Source organism: Pristiophorus japonicus, chromosome 3 (genome assembly GCF_044704955.1).
Source record: "Pristiophorus japonicus isolate sPriJap1 chromosome 3, sPriJap1.hap1, whole genome shotgun sequence".
NCBI lineage: Eukaryota > Metazoa > Chordata > Chondrichthyes > Pristiophoridae > Pristiophorus > Pristiophorus japonicus.
The window spans coordinates 71,156,489-71,176,668 of NC_091979.1; the positions used below are offsets into that span (position 1 = coordinate 71,156,489).

The 20,180-nt window shown below is 45.4% G+C and overlaps 1 protein-coding gene across 12 annotated transcripts in view; it reads right to left on the reverse strand.

Annotated features, from left to right (window-relative positions):
* The window catches only part of LOC139259755 (solute carrier family 35 member F5-like), a 205,733-nt gene that overhangs the window by 177,908 nt on the left and 7,645 nt on the right, over window positions 1–20,180 (reverse strand). For 11 of the 12 annotated variants that reach the window (XM_070875455.1, XM_070875454.1, XM_070875451.1 and 8 more), the window contains exon 2: window positions 8,647–8,760. The exons of the other annotated variant lie outside the window; for it this stretch is intronic. The gene's annotated coding sequence lies outside the window, so the exon portion shown is untranslated. The remainder of the gene's footprint in view (window positions 1–8,646; window positions 8,761–20,180) is intronic. 12 annotated transcript variants of the gene reach the window in all.

Consider the following 20,180-nt stretch of genomic DNA (forward strand, 5'->3'; position numbering starts at 1 on the left):
GCCGATAAATCCCCGGGGCCTGATAGTCTGCATCCCAGAGTACTTAAGGAAGTGGCCCGAGAAATAGTGGATGCATTGGTGATCATTTTCCAACAGTCTATTGACTTGGGATCAGTTCCTATGGACTGGAGGGTAGCTAATGTAACACCACTTTTTAAAAAGAGAGGGAGAGAGAAAGCGGGTAATTATAGACCGGTTAGCCTGACATCAGTGGTGGGGAAAATGTTGGAATCAATTATTAAGGATAAAATAGCGGCGCATTTGGAAAGCAGTGACAGGATCAGTCCAAGTCAGCATAGATTTATGAAGGGGAAATCATGCTTGACAAATCTTCTGGAATTTTGTGAGGATGTAACTAGTAGAGTGGACAAGGGAGAACCAGTGGATGTGATGTATTTTGACTTTCAAAAGGATTTTGACAAGGTCCCACACAAGAGATTGGTATGCAAAATCAAAGCACATGGTATTGGGGATAATATACTGACGTGGATAGAGAACTGGTTGGCAGACAGGAAGCAGGGAGTCGGGATAAATGTGTCCTTTTCAGAATGGCAGGCAGTGACTAGTGGAGTGCCGCAGGGCTTAGTGCTGTGACCCCAGCTCTTTACAATATGATAGAGAATTCAAGCTCTGCAGCCCAGCTGCAGTTTTGAAAAAACACAGACCACATTGCATTAAGTCATCAATCAACTTGACATTTTAGGACCTTGGGTAGCGACCAATTAAAGGTTAAAAGACTATCAATTGAGCCAATAACATCAAAGAAGGCGAGTTCTTTTCTGTAAATTGAACCAGGTATAAGTACAGCCATTTTGGCCATGTGGTCTCAGAAGGACAGAGGCCTGGCTTAAAGCCAGAAGCTTGTTGCTGTTGCCAGAATAAAGTTACATTAAAACTACAACCGGAGTTCGTATTTCATTGGAAATTAAGAGATCTAACAATTTTGGCGTCATGAACACGATCGCTGAGGAAAGAAACTGAATTTTGGACATCAGACCTACATACTGAGGTAAGGACTCCTCTTTATAAAAGTCCTCGGTCAAAAGTCTAAACTCGCCTCTCCTTCTACGTGATTCCGAAAGCCTCCGGTTTGCGAACCCTCTGGTTGGTAGTCGGCTCGAGGTCCCATAGACGTCTAACTTCGGCGGTGTGTTAGTTAATTAATCACCAACCCACTGATCGGCTGGAAAGCCTACGACGCGAGACTCCAGTAAAGAAATCAGTATTATGACAGCAGGAGATAAGAGCAAAGAATTCCTACAACTGTTAAAGGCGGGCGGGCACTACCTGATGTTTTGATTGATGAAATCCTCCAACAGTTGAAAGAATACATAGAGTAACAATTCAACTTATCGAAAACCTGTATTAAGATCGAACAAAAATACGGTACCTCCAAAGGAAATGGTCCTTGGATGAGATTAAAAGGGTCTGGGGAAAAACGACCCGTATGAAAAATAAAGAGCGAACTAGATGGTCCCTAGCCGTTATGGGACAGATCCGAAAGCGGAATGAAATTATAATGCATTCCCAACATGATAGAGAACTGACCAGTACAAAGGACCAATTGCAAACTGTTTGTGCACAGCTGCAACAGAAAAAACTTGAACTTGAAAAATTGGAAGCGGAAGTTAAAGATCTTAAAGGTGAAATTAAAGAATGGAAAAAATCATTCGGTCAAGAGACTGTAATAGGAAAAGGAAAATGTATCGGTCAATTCCCAGGGCACCCATGTTTGGATAAATTAAAAGCGCAAACCCGAAGACACGACCGATGATTGGATACGGATTCTGAATCCTCTGACGATACAGGGTCGAAGGATGAAGAATTAGGGGTGCGCTTTGCCCCGTTTAAAAAAAGACGAGTTGCAGTCAAATCAGAAGAGACTGCGGATGAGGGCAGAACCAAAAAATCGAAGAAAAGGGTGTATGCAGAATATTTAGTTCATGATCCGGCAGACCCACAGAAAATTGATAAATGGTCCAAGGAGTTGCCCAATCCAAAGAAAGGGGGAGTGAAAACGTGGGACCATTTGGACCGCTTGAGAAATATATATCAACTTCATCCCTGGGACGGAGTGCAAATTTTGACCATAGTGGTGCCAAAAACACAGAGAAAAAAATTGCACAACAAGATAGAAGCAGCTTTGGGGCAGGATGAGCAAGAATTAAACGCAGGGTGGGAGGTGATTAAATACTGGCTGCAAGCCTTCAGTCAAGCTAAGACAGACTGGGGAAAAATTGCAGCCTGCCAACAGAAAGGAACAGAGGAGGTCCTGGAGTATGACGAGCGGTTTAGATGCACGTGGCTAGAACATTCGGGTGTGAATAATACGGATGAGGAAATGAATGAACAAGTTTTTGGACCCCTGAAAGCAGCTTTTGTGGCAGGTCTAAAGCTAGAACTGTCCAAAATGCTTAAGGTAGTGTTACCGGATTGGGAAGGTAGAGGAACTACCTTTGCAGCATTGGTGGATCGATGTAACCAATTAGATTGGGATATGGGAGCTAAAGTCCGAGCTGTACAGGCTATGGGATGGAAATCCCAGGATTCCAATAAACAGTTATAAGGAAAATTACCCGGAAATGTCATTATTGTGGGAAAGAAGGTCACTGGGCCAAGACGTGCAGGGCAAAACAGCAAGGTCATGGCTGGGGAAGAGGACGCAGCCAGGGATACAATTCAGCCAACAAACCAGGCTTGTCACAAGATAACGACCTCATAGAAGCATTTAAGCGACTGACAATACAACAACAGAAGGAGTTATTTGGGATAGCAAAAAACGATTCGAGCCCACCCTGGTCCACCCTGGTCCACCTCCTCGCACTAATACAACAAAGGGGAGATGGGCTATATATAACTGTGAGGGTGGGCGATAAGGATGTGGACTGTCTTTTAGACACAGGGGCGGAATTAACATGCTTACCCCTACAATATGGAGACTTTTTGCCATTGGATGGTAGGGCACGTACAGCCTATGGAGTTGGGGGCCATAAAATGGAAATTAAAAGGACAACAACGGTACTTATAGGGCTGGGTCCACATGAACTAATCACGCCAGTCTGGATAGGCCCAGTAGATCAACCCCTTTTGGGAATAGACATTCTAATCCAAGTAGATTCATCGTTGCATTTCGAGGATGGTTGGGTGACATGGTCAATTGGAACTTTGAAGAAAGAAGAATTGAAGGAACACCCGATATGGGCTAAAGATAAGAACGATTGTGGCCTACTCCAGATGGAGCCTGCGTCATTTACCGAGACCAAGCCTCTATGCACTAAACAGTATCCCATCAGTCCAACTGCCATCGCGGGAATCTTACCGGTTATTCAGCAATTGGAGAAACAAGGGATGTTTATTAAAATGCATAGCTCCTCCAATAGCCCCGTGTGGCCGGTACAGAAATCTAATGAGACTTGGCGTTTGGCTGTCGATTATAGGAAAGCTAACCAGTGTATTGATCAAAAAGCTCATTTGGTCGCAGATCCCTCCACCATTTTTAATGCCCTCAAACCGGAACATAAATATTTCTCGGTTATAGATATGGCCAACGATTTTGGTCGGTGCCTCTGGCACCGGAGGTTCGACAGTGGTTTGCTTTCACGGTCCAAGGACAACAGTATACTTGGACCCGGTTACCGCAGGGTTTCCACAACAGCCCTACGGTATTCCACATGGCTTTACAAAGCCATTTGCGAGAATTACCTCCCGTCATCCACAGTCATCCAATATGTAGACGATATCCTGCTAGCGTCAAACACGGAAGAACAACATGAACAAGATTTACGAGCTTTGCTGGACCACCTTTGGTTGAAAGGACATAAAGCCAGCATCGACAAAGCACAAATATCCCAAGAAGAGGTTGTATACCTGGGACAAAAGATTTCACAAGGAAAGAGAGAACTTACCCAGGATAGAACTGCAGCCATTCGGGCTGCTAAAAAACCCACCACTATTCAGGAACTAAGGTCTTTTTTGGGATTGTGTAACTTTAACAGAAATTGGATTGACTCCTTCGCACAGCTTGCTCAGCCACTGAATGATATCTTAAAGGGGAAACGTGCCTCTAAAGAAGCCATCACCCTCACTAAGGAACAGCAAGAGGCTTTCCTGAGTTTGAAAAAGGCTTTGTGTTCGGCACCGGCTCTGGGAATCCCCGACAGTGGTAAGCCATTTACCCTGTTTGTCCATGAGAAAGAAGGATATATGACAGCTATACTGACACAAGAACATGGGGATCGGCAAAGACCTATTGGCTATTATTCGGCAAAATTGGATGCGGTAGCCCTCAGATGGGGAAGTTGCCTAAGGGCCATGGAAGCTACATATCGAGCGGTAATGATCACTGCGGGTCTAGTCCTCGACCAAAAGCTGATTGTCAAGTGTCCCCACACCGTATACGCTTTGCTATCTATGAATAGAATGTCTCAGGTGACGGCAGCTAGATGGACCCGCTGGACAGCAATTTTGGAAGCTCCTAATCTCCATATCGTCTGGGCCAGCCCGGTTAATCCCGCAACTATGCTCCCGATGTCAGAATCGAGGGAGCAAGAGGGGGGAGAATGTGAAGAGCATGACTGCGTGGAGATTTTAAAAGAAACAGAAGAAGCAGCCTTAGCAGCAGAGGAGCCTCTGCACAACCCAGACCTCATCCTGTTTACAGATGGTTCCTCCTTTGTTGACAATGGTACCAGAAAAGCAGGATGAGCAGTTACAACCTTATATGAGATAGTGGCAAAAGGATGTTTACCCTCAGGAACGTCAGCACAACAGGCCGAGTTACGGGCCCTGCCAGAAGCATGTCGAATAGCAGAAGGACAGACAGCTAATGTCTACACAGATTCGCATTATGCTTTTGGAGTACTCACGACTTTGGTCTGTTATGGCGGAAAAGAGGATTCCTCACTGCTGCTGGTACACCTATCCGAAATGGAAAAGAAGTCCGAGACTTACTAGAGGCCATACAATTACCTCAGGAAGTGTCCATCCTGAAGTGTAAGGCCCATACCAAAGGAAAATACCACAGAAGCACAGGGAAATGCCCTAGCTGACCAGGCAGCTAAAGATGCCGCCTCACAGGGCGTTCCCCCAGAAGAACCAACACAGATGTGTAGATTGAAAGCACTCAGGACTCTGACACGAGACCTTCAAACAATGCAAGGCGAGTGCTCCAGAGAAGAAAAATGGACATGGATTGAGGCAGGAATTAAGCTATGTGAAGATGAGGTCTGGAGACAAAGAGTTACCGACAAGCCAGTCACGCCACAAGCGCTTATGCCTTTTTTAGCCCAACAGATCCACTCGTGGGGACACTTGGCCTCACAACAGATGACGGCACGGTTCCAGAAAAACTGGTGGGGTCGGGGATTTAAAAAACATGCCCAGCTGGTGTGGTCTGCCAGAAAAATAATTCTGGACCCATCATGGTAATGCCCCAACTGAGGCCCCCTGCCCCTGTCGGACCATTCCAGCATCTGCAGGTTGATTATATATCTCTTCCTTCATGCCAAGGATACACTCACATTCTTGTCATGGTCGACAGATTCTCTAGATGGATAGAAGCTGTCCCAACTGAAAGAGCCACAGCCAATCACACTGCAAAGGTCTTGTGTAAGGATTACATTCCCCGATGGGGAGTCCAGAGTAGCATTGACTCAGATCAGGGAACACACTTCACAGGTGCTGTCTGCCAAGAAATCTGTAGGTTACTGAACATTACGTGGGATTTACACTGTCCTTATCATCCACAATCATCAGGACAAGTAGAGCGAATGAATCGAACTCTGAAACAACAGCTTGCCAAATATCACCAAGAAGGAACACCATGCCCCCAGGCACTACCAATAGTGCTATGTAGCATTAGGGCAACCCCGAACAGAACTACAAGTCTAAGCCGATTTGAAATTGTAACAGGAAGACCCATGAACTACTGATTTAAGAAAAGCTGATGTTCACTTAATGAGTGACACTTTGTTATCATACTGTCAGAACCTAACCAATGCTATTAGTTCTGTTTCCCGACAGGTATCAGCAGCTTGGGGTAATCCACCCGAAGGAGGACACGACATCATCCCGGGAGTCTGGGTGTATGTGAAAAATTTGCAGAAAGAACCTTTGGGTGCCAAGTGGGAGGGACCTTATCAAGTGTCACTGACCACCCAGGCAGCTGCTAAAGTCCAAGGAAAGAAAGCCTGGATCCATGCTTCACACGTTAAACGAGCACCCGTAACTGAAGCTGAAATCTAATAAGGACAATTACAGTAAATTTATACATTTTGGCAAAAAGTATTACTGATTGTAGGTATTCTAGGCATAGGCCTACTTCTTACTAGCCGACCCTCTGCACCAAAAGGGAAATAGTAGAGTACCAAGGGAATTACATGTAAATACCTTTTTATATATGTCATACATTTATGCCAAACAAGGTAACATTTCTAGTTGTTGGGTGTGTGCACATATTCCTATTCACTCAAAGGGAGGGATTCCTTCGAGGCCAGTTCCCTTGAATATCTCGGAAATGGCTGAGTGGATAATTAATCAAAATAAAACAGGCAAGGCGTTTCAGGATACAGAAAACTGGGCACGTAAATGGAAGTCAGCAGGTTACAATCTGACTACCTTTGAAGGGGGATACCAACCATTTGGATTAATTGAAATGGCTAATTAACCTACTAAAATCAGACTTCCATGTGGCCACGATGGAATTCGGGTTGGTGTAAATTTGTGTGGAAGCTACCAGTCCAAACATGTGGTGAAACACATCAACAAATTTTAGAAGGAAACTCTATTAACATGTATGAAATTATTTTGTAGAATGTTTAACCAGTGATAGCTGATGTTTTATGATTCAGTTTGTGAAAGAATCAAAGGGGGGATTGATAGAGAATTCAAGCTCTGCAGCCCGGCTGCAGTTTTGAAAAAACACAGACCACATTGCATTAAGTCATCAATCAACTTGACATTTTAGGACCTTGGGTAGCGAGCCAATTAAAGGTTAAAAGACTATCAATTGAGCCAATAAGGTCAAGGAAGGCGAGTTCTTTTCTGTAAATTGAACCAGGTATAAGTACAGCCATTTTGGCCATGTGGTCTCAGAAGGACAAAGGCCTGGCTTAAAGCCAGAATAAAGTTACATTAAAACTACAACCGGAGTTCGTATTTCATTGGAAATTAAGAGATCTAACACAATATACATCAATGATTTGGATGAAGGAATTGAGTATAATATCTCCAAGTTTGCAGATGACACTAAACTAGATGGCGGTGAGAGCTGTGAAGGGAACACTAAGAGACTTCAGAGTGCAGTATAATGTGGATAAATGTGAGGTCATCCACTTTGGGGACAAAAACGCGAAGACAGAATATTATCTGAATGGTGGCAGATTAGGAAAAGGGGAGGTGCAACGAGACCTGGGTGTCATGGTTCATCAGTCACAGAAAGTTGGCATACAGGTGCAGCAGGTGGTAAAGAAGGCAAATGGTATGTTGGCCTTCATAGCGAGGGGATTTGAGTGTAGGAGCAGGGAGGTCTTACTGCAGTTGTACAGGGCATTGGTGAGGCCTCACCTGAAATATTGTGTTCAATTTTGGTCTCCTAATCTGAGGAAGGATGTTCTTGCTATTGAGGGAGTGCAGCGAAGGTTCACCAGACTGATTCCCGGGATGGCCGGACTGACACATGAGGAGAGACTGGATCAACTGGGCCTTTATACATTGGAGTTTAGAAGGATGAGGGGGGATCTCATAGAAACATACAAGATTCTGACGGGACGGGACAGGTTAGATGCGAGTAGATTGTCCCTGATGTTTGGGGGAGTCCAGAACCAGGGGGCACAGTCTTAGGATAAGGGGTAGGCCATTTAGGACTGAGATGAGGAGAAACTTTTTCACTCAGAGAGTTATTAACCTGTGGAATTCCCTGCCGCAGAGAGTTGTTGAAGCCAGTTCATTGGATATATTCAAGAGGGAGTTAGATATGGCCCTTACGGCTAAAGGGATCAAGGGTTTGGAGAGAAAGCAGGAAAGGGGTACTGAGGGAATGATCAGCCATGATCTTATGGAATGGTGGTGCAGACTCGAAGGGCCGAATGGCCTACTCCTGCACCTATTTTCTATGTTTCTATGTTAATAAGTGTTTCACCTCAGTTTTTACAGATGAAGGTGAAACAAAGGCTGTAGGAGTACGTGGAGGGTGTGGAAAGCCTCAAGATAAATTTTTTTTTAAAGTTCATGGGATTAAAAATAGAAATGTTGCCAGCCCCAGATGAAATGCATCCGAGCATACAAGAAAGAGGCAATTCAGGAAGAGAGAGAGTGGAGGCACTAGCCATAATTTTCTAAAAATATTTGGAGATGAGAATTGTGCCAAGAAGGTGCCAAATGTTACACCTTTGTTCAAAAAAAGAGAAAAAAGGAATAACCCGTGAAATTGTAGGCCAATTAGTTCTACCTTGGTTGTGGGTAAACTTCGAGAAATTAGTAAACACTTAGAAAGTTAAGGACTAATTATGGACAATCAGCATGGTAAAGGGTATGTTGTGCTTGACCAACTTAATTTAATTTTTGGAAAAACCAGAGTGCATAGAGGGGCTTTATAGGAAAATTATCGCAAAGGATGGTGCTGAAGCTCCCTCTGGGGTGCCCACTCACCTGCTACTGGCCCAGTCCCACTCTCGAATCTATTCTGGACTCGATTGCACCGCGTGCTTCACTCCCGGTCTCCAGTTCACCCTGCTTTGCCTCTTGCTCCCCATTTATGCGCAGCTGTGGTAGCACATAAAACAGTCAACATGCATTAAAAAGCAATTTTTGCAAAGACTAATAAGGAGATGAGGTCTTGAATATGGTTGATGGATTAGTCTAATTTTTTTGGCTGCCAAGTTGTAGGAGGGAGCTCTTTCTACAGACAAATCACTTTATAGTCAAGTATATATGCGTTTGAATATAAAACTTTCCAAACTAGGCACCAACAAAAACTTTATATTTGGGTAGTCTTCTAGTTCACCAACAATAAACTCTAACTTGGTTTAGTTTTAAGCACATTTAGCACTTTATTAATTGTTGGAACCAGTCTAATTAACTTTATATATATATAAAAAGTATGTTGGGTAGCAAAGTTGTGTTTTTTTTTAAAAAGCTACATTGCTACATGCAAAATCAGAAAGGAAATTGATTTTGCAATGAGTAATGCAAACATTTTTGCTCAATTCACGAGGCTTGTCCAAGAATATTACATATGTAAACAAAAAATGCCCTATCTTGTTGAATGCATGAAATAATAAAATTCCCAATTTGTAATCTTTCATCTTTGAGATCTGGATTCAGATTGAACTCCAGAGTGATGAGGTGAAAGTTTCCTCTGTTTGCTGGCTGTGAGGGTTCTATGCAAATCATCATTAACATCATCATAGGCAGTCCCTCGGAATCGAGGAAGACTTGCTTCCACTCATTTTAAGACTCCTTAGTCCAATAGGAGAGCCACAGTCCCCGTCACAGGTGGGACAGTTAGTTGTTGAGGGAAAGGGTGGGTGGGACTGGCTTGCCGCACGCTCTTTCTGCTGCCCGAGCTTGATTTCTGCATGCTCTCATCAATGAGACGCGAGGTGCTCAGCGCCTTCCCGGATGCACTTCCTCCACTTAGGGCGATCTTTGGCCAGGGATTCCCAGGTGTCAGTGGAGATGTTGCACTTTATCAGGGAGACTTTGAGGGTGTCCCTATAACGTTTCCTCTGCCCACCTTTGGCTCGTTTGCCGTGAAGGAGTTGAGAGTAGAGCACTTGCTTTGGGAGTCTTGTGTCTGACATGCGAACAATGTGGCCTGCCCAGCGGAGCTGATCAAGTGTGGTCAGTGCTTCAATGCTGGGGATTTGGCCTGGACGAGGACGCTAATGTTGGTGTGCCTGTCCTCCCAAGGGATTTGTAGGATCTTGCGGAGGTATCGTTGGTGGTATTTGTCCAGTGACTTGAGGTGTCTACTGTGCATGCAAATGAGCTTGAACAGTCACAAGCCAGTTTCTAGTGGGACTGGACCTACTGCAGCAAACTCTCCTTAATTCAGCACTAATTAGCAATTTCACTCAGAGCCCACAGGATGGAGAAAATGGAGAAGTGCCACATGGATGCAGTTCGGGACTGCTCTTGAGATTTGGGCTGAAGCACATTGTTGGGGCACATACAGGAATCTTTTTTCTGCATCCAGTTGTGCTAAATCCTACCCGAAATGGAACGTGTTCCATCCCATTACTCACCTTTTAGGAGCATGAAAGTATTTTAATTTTAATTACTGATTTGTGTTTATAAAGGAGAATTTGGCTTTCTCCAATGAGATATTATTACGATAATTCACAATTAGATACTAGTAGAATACTAAAGTGAAGTTGTTCCATTTTAACAAATACCAAACATATGGATTGGGAAAATATAGTAAACAAAAAAAAACGTTTGTACATTTCTATAATTAGGGGGTGGCAGATAATCTCGAAACTTCATTGTAAAATAGTACCGTAACCTTCATGTACTGTAAAAGTGATGAAATATTAACAGGCTACCCAACACTACCTTATTCAGGTGACATACAACACAGTGGTCACTGAGTTTACTTGCTAAAGTGAATAATCAGCACGTTTTCAACAACTATTTTGAGCTGTGCAACTCTTTAGAAAAACAATTTACATTTATATGGTGTCATCGGGAACCCCCTATGGCACTTTACAGAGGGTAAGAAATAAATAAAGTAAATAAAAATGGATAAAGGAACCGAAGGTAAACAATTTTTAATCAAATGTTTACAAACAATGGACTCAATTTTCCCCAGTGATTTGCACTGTTTTTTTGGCGCAGGCTGCTTTTTTGGCCTAGGCTGCTTTTTTGGCCTAAGTTAAAAGACCACAGGAGTTACGATTTTTTTAGGTATGTTTTTTTCAGCCAAAGGGGGCGTAACCTGCTACCTGTGCCAATTCTGCCCATTTAGGCAAGTTTGGCCTGCTGAGAGTTACTCCAGAGTTAGGCCAGCCTATGTGGCCTCTGTAGAAAAACCTTCTGGAGAGTTAAGGAAATCGGCGCAGGTAAGTGCAGCAGATGCCCGGACAACAGCAGCAGGAAAGGTAAGAGAGAGGGGGAGAAGGGGGGCGGGGGGGAGCCTTTCGGGTATAGTTAGGTGCGGGGACCGGGAGGGAGGCCGCCATTCGGCCTGGGATAGATGCGGGACCGGGAGACCATTCGGCCTGGGATAGGTGCGGGGATTGGGCCTGGGATAGGGGCGGGGGAGCGGACAGGGAGGCCACTCGGCCAGGGCTAGGGACGGGGGCGGGGGAGGGGACCTGTAGGCCGTTCAGCCTGGGATAAGGGCGGAGGAGCGGACCCACAGGCCCTACGGCCTGGGATACAGGTGGGGGAAGTGGACAGGCATCGGGAGGAGGGGGAACTTTAATAATTTAATGGAGGTAAGTTGCTCCAATGTATTTTAATGTGTTTGTGAAGTTACTGCAATGTATTTTAAGGTGTTTTTAAGTTGCTGTAATATATTTTAAGGTGCTTGTGCACGTTGCAAGCTGGCTGTATATTTCACTTTTCAGCCTCAGCCCGCATTGTGTCCCTGGTTACCGTGGCAACCTGGTCTTTCTGGCGCAGATCAAGGCTCCACCCCCAAAACAAAAGGGCAGGTTAGGCTGCGCCAAAATGAAGAAATCAAACAGGGAAACTTGGAACATTTTTTTTTGGTGCACTTGGGCCCACAAAAAACAGGCATAACTCTTCAAGTACGCCAAAAAAAATCTTTGGGGAAAATTGAGCCATAAAACTGTAACAATTAATTGGATAGGATTAATTCTGCATCATATATTTAGGAATCACATTTCCTTTCAGCAGGTTAGAATCATATACATACATTAATTTAATCCACTTAAGATTCACACTTTGTTGTACAGATGATTGTTAGCTTCAGTACGATTAAACAAACAGAAGTATTAACATTTTCTGGTTGTTAGCTAGGCAACTTGATCTGTATTTGACAATTAGTATTATCTAAATAACACAATACTGATTGCATTATCTCAATCGAATACAAGAGAGAGGATACACAGAAATGATTGTTCCTCTTCCTTCTGCAATTGCACGTTTTTAAGCTGACTGAGACGTGACCCCAGAAGTAATTTTGGTTGCCCTATCCTCTCCACTTAAGCAGATTGCAAGAATCGATAATGTATTCACCATTTTGAGTTGTGGACTCGATTGTTTGGCCAATTGTTAAATTGCTGTAATTCTAGTTAGTATTTTGTCTTTGAAGAGACCCAACTTGAGGTTTTGAAACTTTATGATACAAGCTTAGGGTTTCTGATGGTGGATGCTCGTGGACTCAGCAGACTTTAATACAGTGAGGTTGTGAGAAAACCTTGCAGGTTGCAATTACCTCATGCCATTTCTAAAATGGGTGGCAATTACTGGAGGTTTGGGCTAATACCAAACACGGATAGTTACTATGTGCTTCAAAATAAATCTCCACTGGATAATTTGTTCCAACATCTTGAACACCACAAATTTGAATTCACAAGTAAGATAAATAAATGCAGAATCAAAACTGGACTTTATTTTCTGTAATTTTTAACAATTAAAAAGTGGGACTAAACTGGATCCATACAAGGGTTGACACTGGCTAAACCTGAGAGTTCAGGTTGCACTGTTTTTGGCCAAGAAAATTCAGAATATTTTCCTTTGACATTCTTTGACTATCAGTTGGCCTTCTTGTTCTTCACTAGCATGTTGTTTCAAACTCAAAGAATAGAAACATCCCAATAATAGGCCTGATCCTTTACTCAAACATTCTTATTAAGCAAACAAAATCAAAAAGGCAAGAACTACTAATCTGTGCTTGAACATTTGTAGTGTGTGAACTTCTACTGCACTGTAATTCAATAACAGGTGTTGTCATAAACTATTCCTATTAAATCTTGTTTTCATACTCAAACTACTTGAAGCCGCACAAAGATTTGAGCACATAATCTAAGCTCACACTTCAGTGCTGCATAGTCAGAGGTGGTGTCTTTTTGATGAGACATTAAAAGATGGATTATACAAGAAACCAAGGCACTATTTGAAGAGCAGGGAGTTCTCCCAGTATCCAAGCTAACATTTATTCCGAAACCAACACCAACAAAAAAAATTAAATTATCATTCATTAATTTGCTGTTTGTAGAACCTTGCTGTACACAAAATGGCTGTCAAGGTTACTTACATAATAACAGTGACTAGACGTCAAAAGTAATCTATTGACAGTAAAGTAATATTCTGAGGATGTTAAGTATTTCCTTCATCCAAGACCTGTATTAATTCTAACATGAGGATTTAGATAACTGATACTCTGTACGTTGTAAATATGGCAATTTAATTGGAAATATCAGTAAATACTGAGAGTATGGATCATACTGGCCTGTAATTTGCGGTCAGCAGCGAACCAAAGGTGTTCGCCACTGGCTCGGACGCAAGCTTCCCACAAAGATTTTGCTATCTGTGGTGAGAAGTTCGGCTTTTCCAACATGTAATTGAAATCAACGCAAGTTAGTGCGTATTTCCAGCGAAGAACTGCTGGGGACATCAACAAGCTGTCTAAGCAGCCAATCGAAATGCACAATTCTCAGGCAGTGAACCAGGAAGTGGGTGAGCTCCTTTGATACCAACATTGAAAAAATGTTAAGAGCGAGCAAAACAAAGATTGGGGTTCTGACATGGAGAAAAAGGCAAGCCTGAAATAAAGTCGAATAAACTTAAGAAAAAAATGTTTTAAAGTTTCTTCATTTTAATTAAAATGGATAAATTTGACATAGAAACACAGAAACTAGAACATAGAAAATAGGTGCAGGAGTAGGCTATTCAGCCCTTCGAGCCTGAACCACTATTCAATATGATCATGGCTGATCATGCAACTTCAGTACCCCATTCCTGCTTTCTCTCCATACCCCTTGATCTCTTTAGCCCTAAAGGCCACATCTAATTCATTTTTGAATATATCTAACCAACTGGCCTCAACAACTTTCTGTGGTAGAGAATTCCACAGGTTCACAATTCTCTGAGTGAAGAAGTTTCTCCTCATCTCGGTCCTAAATGGATTATGCCTTACCCTTAGACTGTGAGGCCTGGTTCTGGACTTCCCCAACATCGGGAACATTCTTCCTGCATCTAACCTGTCCAGTCCCATCAGAATTTTATATGTTTCTATGAGATACCCTCTCATTCTTCTAAATTCCATTGAATACAAGCCGAGTCGATCCAGTCTGTCTTCATATGTCAGTCCTGTCATTCCGGGAATCAGTCTGGTGAACCTTCGCTGCACTCCCTCAATAGCAAGAATGTCTTTCCTCAGATTAGGAGACCAAAACTGTAGTGTCTCTGCACCTTGTTACAAACTCACATGAGGCATGTATATATCAGACACGGTCACTCTGTGACCTTGACTTTATTCCCAGGACCAAGGAATGCTAACCATGGGTGGAACCTCCCCTTTTACACCTGGAAACCCAGGTGAGGAGTGCCTCCCGCAAGCTCACCCCCTGTGGTCAGGGTGTGCATTTCAAGGGTACAGGTACAGTGTGCATGAGTTACAGTTACATAACTATTGTCATTGCAAGATGGTGAAATACATGACATCACCTCCCCCCTTAAGTCTTTTAGTTTCAGAGGTTAAGTCTATCGGGTGGTCGACGCTCTCTCGTGGAGCGCCACAGTTGTGGCACTGGTGGCTGAGCCTCAGCACGCGTCTCTGTCACTTGAGGTGATTCCGGCCTGTCCGGGCTGGTCGCCGGGACTGTGCATGCTGAGGGCTGTCTTTGTTGCTCGTACGCTGGCAGTGGTGTGGGTGCTATCTCATCATGCTCTTCTTCCAGTTCCTCCATGTCTATGCTGAATCTTGTCTTTACTTGGTCCAAGTGTTTGCGGCATATCTGCCCATTGTTTAGTCTGACCACCATGACCCTGTTTCCTCCTTTGTCAATTACGGTGTCCTCAAGCCATTTGGGTCCCAAAGCATGGTTAAGAACAAATACCGGGTCATCTATTTCTATACACCTCCCCCTTGAGCCTCGATCATGGAGCTCGGTTTGGGACTGGCGCTTGCCCTCAACAATCTCTGCCAGGTCTGGGTGAATAAGGGACAGCCGCGTCTTGAGCGTGTGTTTCATGAGGAGTTCCGCTGGCGGGACTCTGGTGAGCGAGTGCGGCCGGGACCTGTATATCAGCAGGAGGCACTGAAGGGAGGGTCCTTGGATGCGTAGCATGCCCTGCTTTCTGACTTGGACCACACATTCCACCTGGCCATTGGAGGCTGGCTTGAACGGCGCTGTCCGGACGTGCTTGATCCCATTGCCCGACATAAACTCCTGGAATTCATGGCTGGTAAAACACGGGCCATTGTCGCTGACCAGTATGTCCGGCAAGCCGTGGATCGCGAAAACTGTACGCAGACTCTCCACAGTGATGGATGTCGTGCACGAGTTCAATATGATGCACTCGATCCACTTCGAGTATGCATCGACAATGATCAGGAACATTTTCCCCATGAACGGGCCCGCATAGTCGACGTGAATGCGTGACCATGGTCTGGTGGGCCAGAGCCACGGGCTGAGTGGAGCCTCCCTGGGGGCATTGCCCAGCTGGGCACACGTCGTGCACCTGCGAACCCAGTGTTCCAGGTCTGAGTCAAACCCCGGCCACCATACATGTGACCGAGCAATGGCCTTCATTAACACGATGCCAGGGTGCTCGCTGTGGAGTTCACTGATGAACACTTCCCTTCCTTTCTAGGGCATGACTACCCAGCTGCCCCATAACAGGCAGTCGGCTTGGATGGAGAGTTCATCCATCCATCTCTGAAACGGCTTGACTTCCTCGGGGCACGCCCTGTGTGCGGGCGCCCAATCCCCAGTCAGGACACATTTCTTTATCATGGATAGGAGGGGTTCCCTGTTGGTCCAGAGTTTGATCTGTCGGGCAGTGTCAAAAGCCTCAACAGCCATGACCATCTCGACGCTCTGCTCCAACGCCCCAGCGCAATTTTCGGTGCCTGGCCGGTGCCGTATAGTGTAGTCATACGCAGTCAGCGTGAGGGTCCATCGTTGTATGCAAGCTGACGCGTTAGCGTTAGAAACATAGAAAATAGGTGCAGGAGTAGGCCATTCAGCCCTTCTAGCCTGCACCGCTATTCAATGAGTTGATGGCTGAACATGCAACTTCAGTACCTCATTCCTGCTTTCTCGCCATACCCCTTGATCCCCCTAGTAGTAAGGACTACATCTAACTCCTTTTTGAATATATTTAGTGAATTGATCCCAACAACTTTCTGTGGTAGAGAATTCAACAGGTTCACCACTCTCTGGGTGAAGAAGTTTCTCCTCATCTCAGTCCTAAATGGCTTACCCCTTATCCTTAGACTGTGACCCCTGGTTCTGGACTTCCCCAACATTGGGAACATTCTTCCTGCATCTAACCTGTCTAAACCCGTCAGAATTTTAAACGTTTCTATGAGATCCCCTCTCATTCTTCTGAACTCCAGTGAATACAAGTCCAGTTGAGCTAGTCTTTCTTGATAGGTTAGTCCCGCCATCCCGGGAATCAGTCTGGTGAACGTTCGCTGCACTCCCTCAATAGCAAGAATGTCCTTCCTCAAGTTAGGAGACCAAAACTGTACACAATACTCCAGGTGTGGCCTCACCAAGGCCCAGTACAACTGTAGTAACACCTCCCTGCCCCTGTACTCAAATCCCCTCGCTATGAAGGCCGACATGCCATTTGCTTTCTTAACAGCCTTGCTGTCGGACAACAGGGATGTTAACGGCTTGTGGTCTGTCTCTAGCTCGAACTGTCTACCGAAAAGGTACTGGTGCATCTTTTTCACACCGTACACAAATGCGTATCCACGTAGGATGACGCATCGCATGTTAAAACCAGTTTTTAAAATTTTTTTACAGGGGTCACACAAAGTCAACAGTTTGTTGGAACACAGCAGGTTCCTCGCCTTATTGAAAGCCCATTCTTGACAATCCCCCCAAAACCATTCACACCCTTTACGGAGGAGCATGTGTAATGGCTCCAACAATGTGCTTAAGTTCGGCAGAAAGTTCCCAAAATAGTTCAAAATTTCCAGGAATGATCGCAACTCCGACGTGTTGCTGGGCCTGGGCGCCCAGCGAATCGCCTCAGTTTTTGATTCAGTGGGCCGGGTCCCGTCTGCAGCAACCCTCCTGCCCAGGAATTCGACCTCTGGGGCCAAAAACACACACTTGGCCTTTTTCAGCCGCAAGCCTACCCGATCCAATCGGCGTAGCACCTCCTCCAGGTTGCGGAAGTGTTCCTCGGTGTCTCGACCAGTTATAAAGATGTCGTCTTGGAATACGACCGTTCCAGGGATGGACTTGAGCAAGCTTTCCATGTTTCGCTGAAAGGTAGCCGCTGCCGAACGAATGCCAAACGGACACCTGTTGTAGACAAATAATGCGTCGTGATGGTGGACAGAAGCATGGAATCTTCAGCCAGCTCCTGAGTCATGTAGGCCGAAGTGAGGTCCAGCTTAGTGAACAGCTTTCTACCTGCCAGTGTGGCAAAGAGGTCCTCCGCTCTCGGAAGCGGGTATTGGTCCTGCAGCGACACTCGGTTGATGGTGGCTTTGTAGTCGCCACAAATCCTAACCGAGCCATCTGCTTTGAGGATGGGAATGATGGGACTTGTCCAGTCGCTGAATTCAACGGCCGAAATTATGCCCTCTCTGAGCAGCCTGTCCAGTTCACTTTCAATTTTCTCACGCATCACCTACGGCACCGCTCTGGCTTTGTGGTGCACTGGTCTGGCGTCCGGGGTAATGCGTATCACTACTTTAGTGCCCTTGAACTTTCCGACACCGGGTTGAAAGAATGACTCGAATTTTTGCAATATCTGTGAGCATGAACTTCGCTCCATGGATGAATTGGTGTGCACATCCCCCCATTTCTAATTCATCTCAGCTAGCCAACTCCTTCCCAAAAGCGCGGGGCCATTTCCCGGAACAATCCAGAGTGGCAGCCAGGTCTGTAATCCATTATGCGTTACCACCAAGTTTGCACTGCCCAGCACTGGGATTATCTCTTTGGTGTACGTACGTAGCTGCGTCTCAATGCGTTCCAGTTTGGGCCTGCTAGCTCTGTGTGGCCATAGTTTCCCAAATTGTTGGGCGCTCAGGAGTGACTGGCTAGCTCCCGTAACCAGCTCCATGCCATTCAGTAAGACTTTCATCATCATGGGTGGCATTTTAGTGTATGAGCTGTGGATGTCAGCCACCTGAACTCTCTGAACTTCACCATCCATGGTTGTTCCCCAGGCCTCATCCTGCATTGCAGACCCCTCGTCTGGTTCCTCTGTCTCGCAGACTAGCCTCGCTACTGCTTTTTTGCACATCCTGGCCAAATGTCCACTGACATTACAAATCCTACAGGTATAAAGCTGGAACCTGCAGCTTTTGGCAGTGTGTCTACCCCTACACCTCCAGCATGAGCTGAGATTGCTGTTAACAAAAGGACTATTCCCAGGCATTCCTCTCTGATGGCCCGTTTGGCTGTTTCTAAGCACTCTGATGGAGGGTGTTAATTGCCGATCCCCTTTCCATTGTCCCTGTTGTGGGCCCACCCTGGAGCTTGTTGCTGCCTGGGCGGAGTCGAATTGCCCTTGCCTGCCTGCCTGGGCGGTGTCTATTTGCCCCTGCCTGCTTGCGGGGTTCTGTATCACTTTTACAACATTAACTCCCTGGTTCATCGCAACGTTAAAACCAGGGCTGCGTGCGTAAATTAGCTCGGTCTCCTCTTCCCCTGCCATAAAGGTCTGAGCTATCAATGCCGCCCTTTCTAAAGTCAAGTCCTTAGGCTTTATGAGCTTCCTGAAAATGCCGGCATGATTAATGCCCTCGATGAAAAAGTCCCTTAACATCTGCCCCCTGCAGGCATCAGAGAACTTAGAGACTGGCCAAACGCCGCAGTTCCGCCATGAAGTCTGAGACATTTTGACCCTCCCGATGCCAGTGAGAGTAGAACCGGTGCCAGGCCATGTGTACACAACTTGCCGGCTTGAGATGCTCACTGATCAGCTGGCTGAGCTCTTCGAAGGACTTGTCCGCTGGCTTTTGGGGTGCGATCAGGTCTTTCATCAGCGCATACGTCTGTGGACCACAACTGGTCAGTAGATGCGCCCTCCGCTTGTCAGCCGCTGTCTCTTCCAGCCAGTCCTTTGTGACAAAGCTCTGCTGGAGTCTTTCCACAAAGTCGTCCCAGTTCTCACCCACACAGTAGCGTTCCTTTGTGCCACCGGTGGCCATCCTCGTGGTTCGGTGATTCCCGTTTCTCGTCGCCAAATGTAGTGTCTCTGCACTTTGTTACAAACTCACACGAGGCATGTATATATCAGACACGGTCACTCTGTGACCTTCACTTTATTCCCAGGATCAAGGAGTGCTGACCCTGGGTGGGACCTCCCCTTTTATACCTGGAAACCCAGGTGAGGAGTGTCTCCTGCAAGCTCACCCCCTGTGGTCAGGGTGTGCATTTCAAGGGTACAAGTACAGTGTGCATGAGTTACAGTTATTGTCTTTGCAAGATGGTGAAATACATGACACACAATATTCAAGGTGTGGCCTTACCAAGGCCTGTACAACTGCAGTAAGACCTCCCTGCTCCTATACTCAAATCCTCTTTGGCTATTTGCCTTCTTCACCGCCTGCTATACCTGCATGCCAACTTACAATGACTGATGTGCCATGACACCCAGGTCTCGTTGCACCTCCACTTTTCCTAATCTGTCACCATTCAGATAATATTCTGCCTTCCTGTTTTTGCCACAAAAGTGGATAACTTCACATTTATCTACATTATACTGCAATTGCCATGGATTTACCCACTAACCTAACCTGTCCAAGTCACCCTGCAGCCACTTAGCATCCTCCTCACAGCTCACACTGCCACCCAGCTTAGTGTCATCTGCAAACTTGGAGATATTACATTCAATTCCTTCGTCTAAATCATTCATGTATATTGTAAATAGCTGGAGTCCCAGCACTGAACCTTGCGGTACCCCACTAGTCACTGCCTGCCATTCTGAAAAGGACCCATTTATTCCTACTCTTTGCTTCCTGTCTGCCAACCAGTTCTCTATCCACGTCAATACTTTATCTCCAATACCAT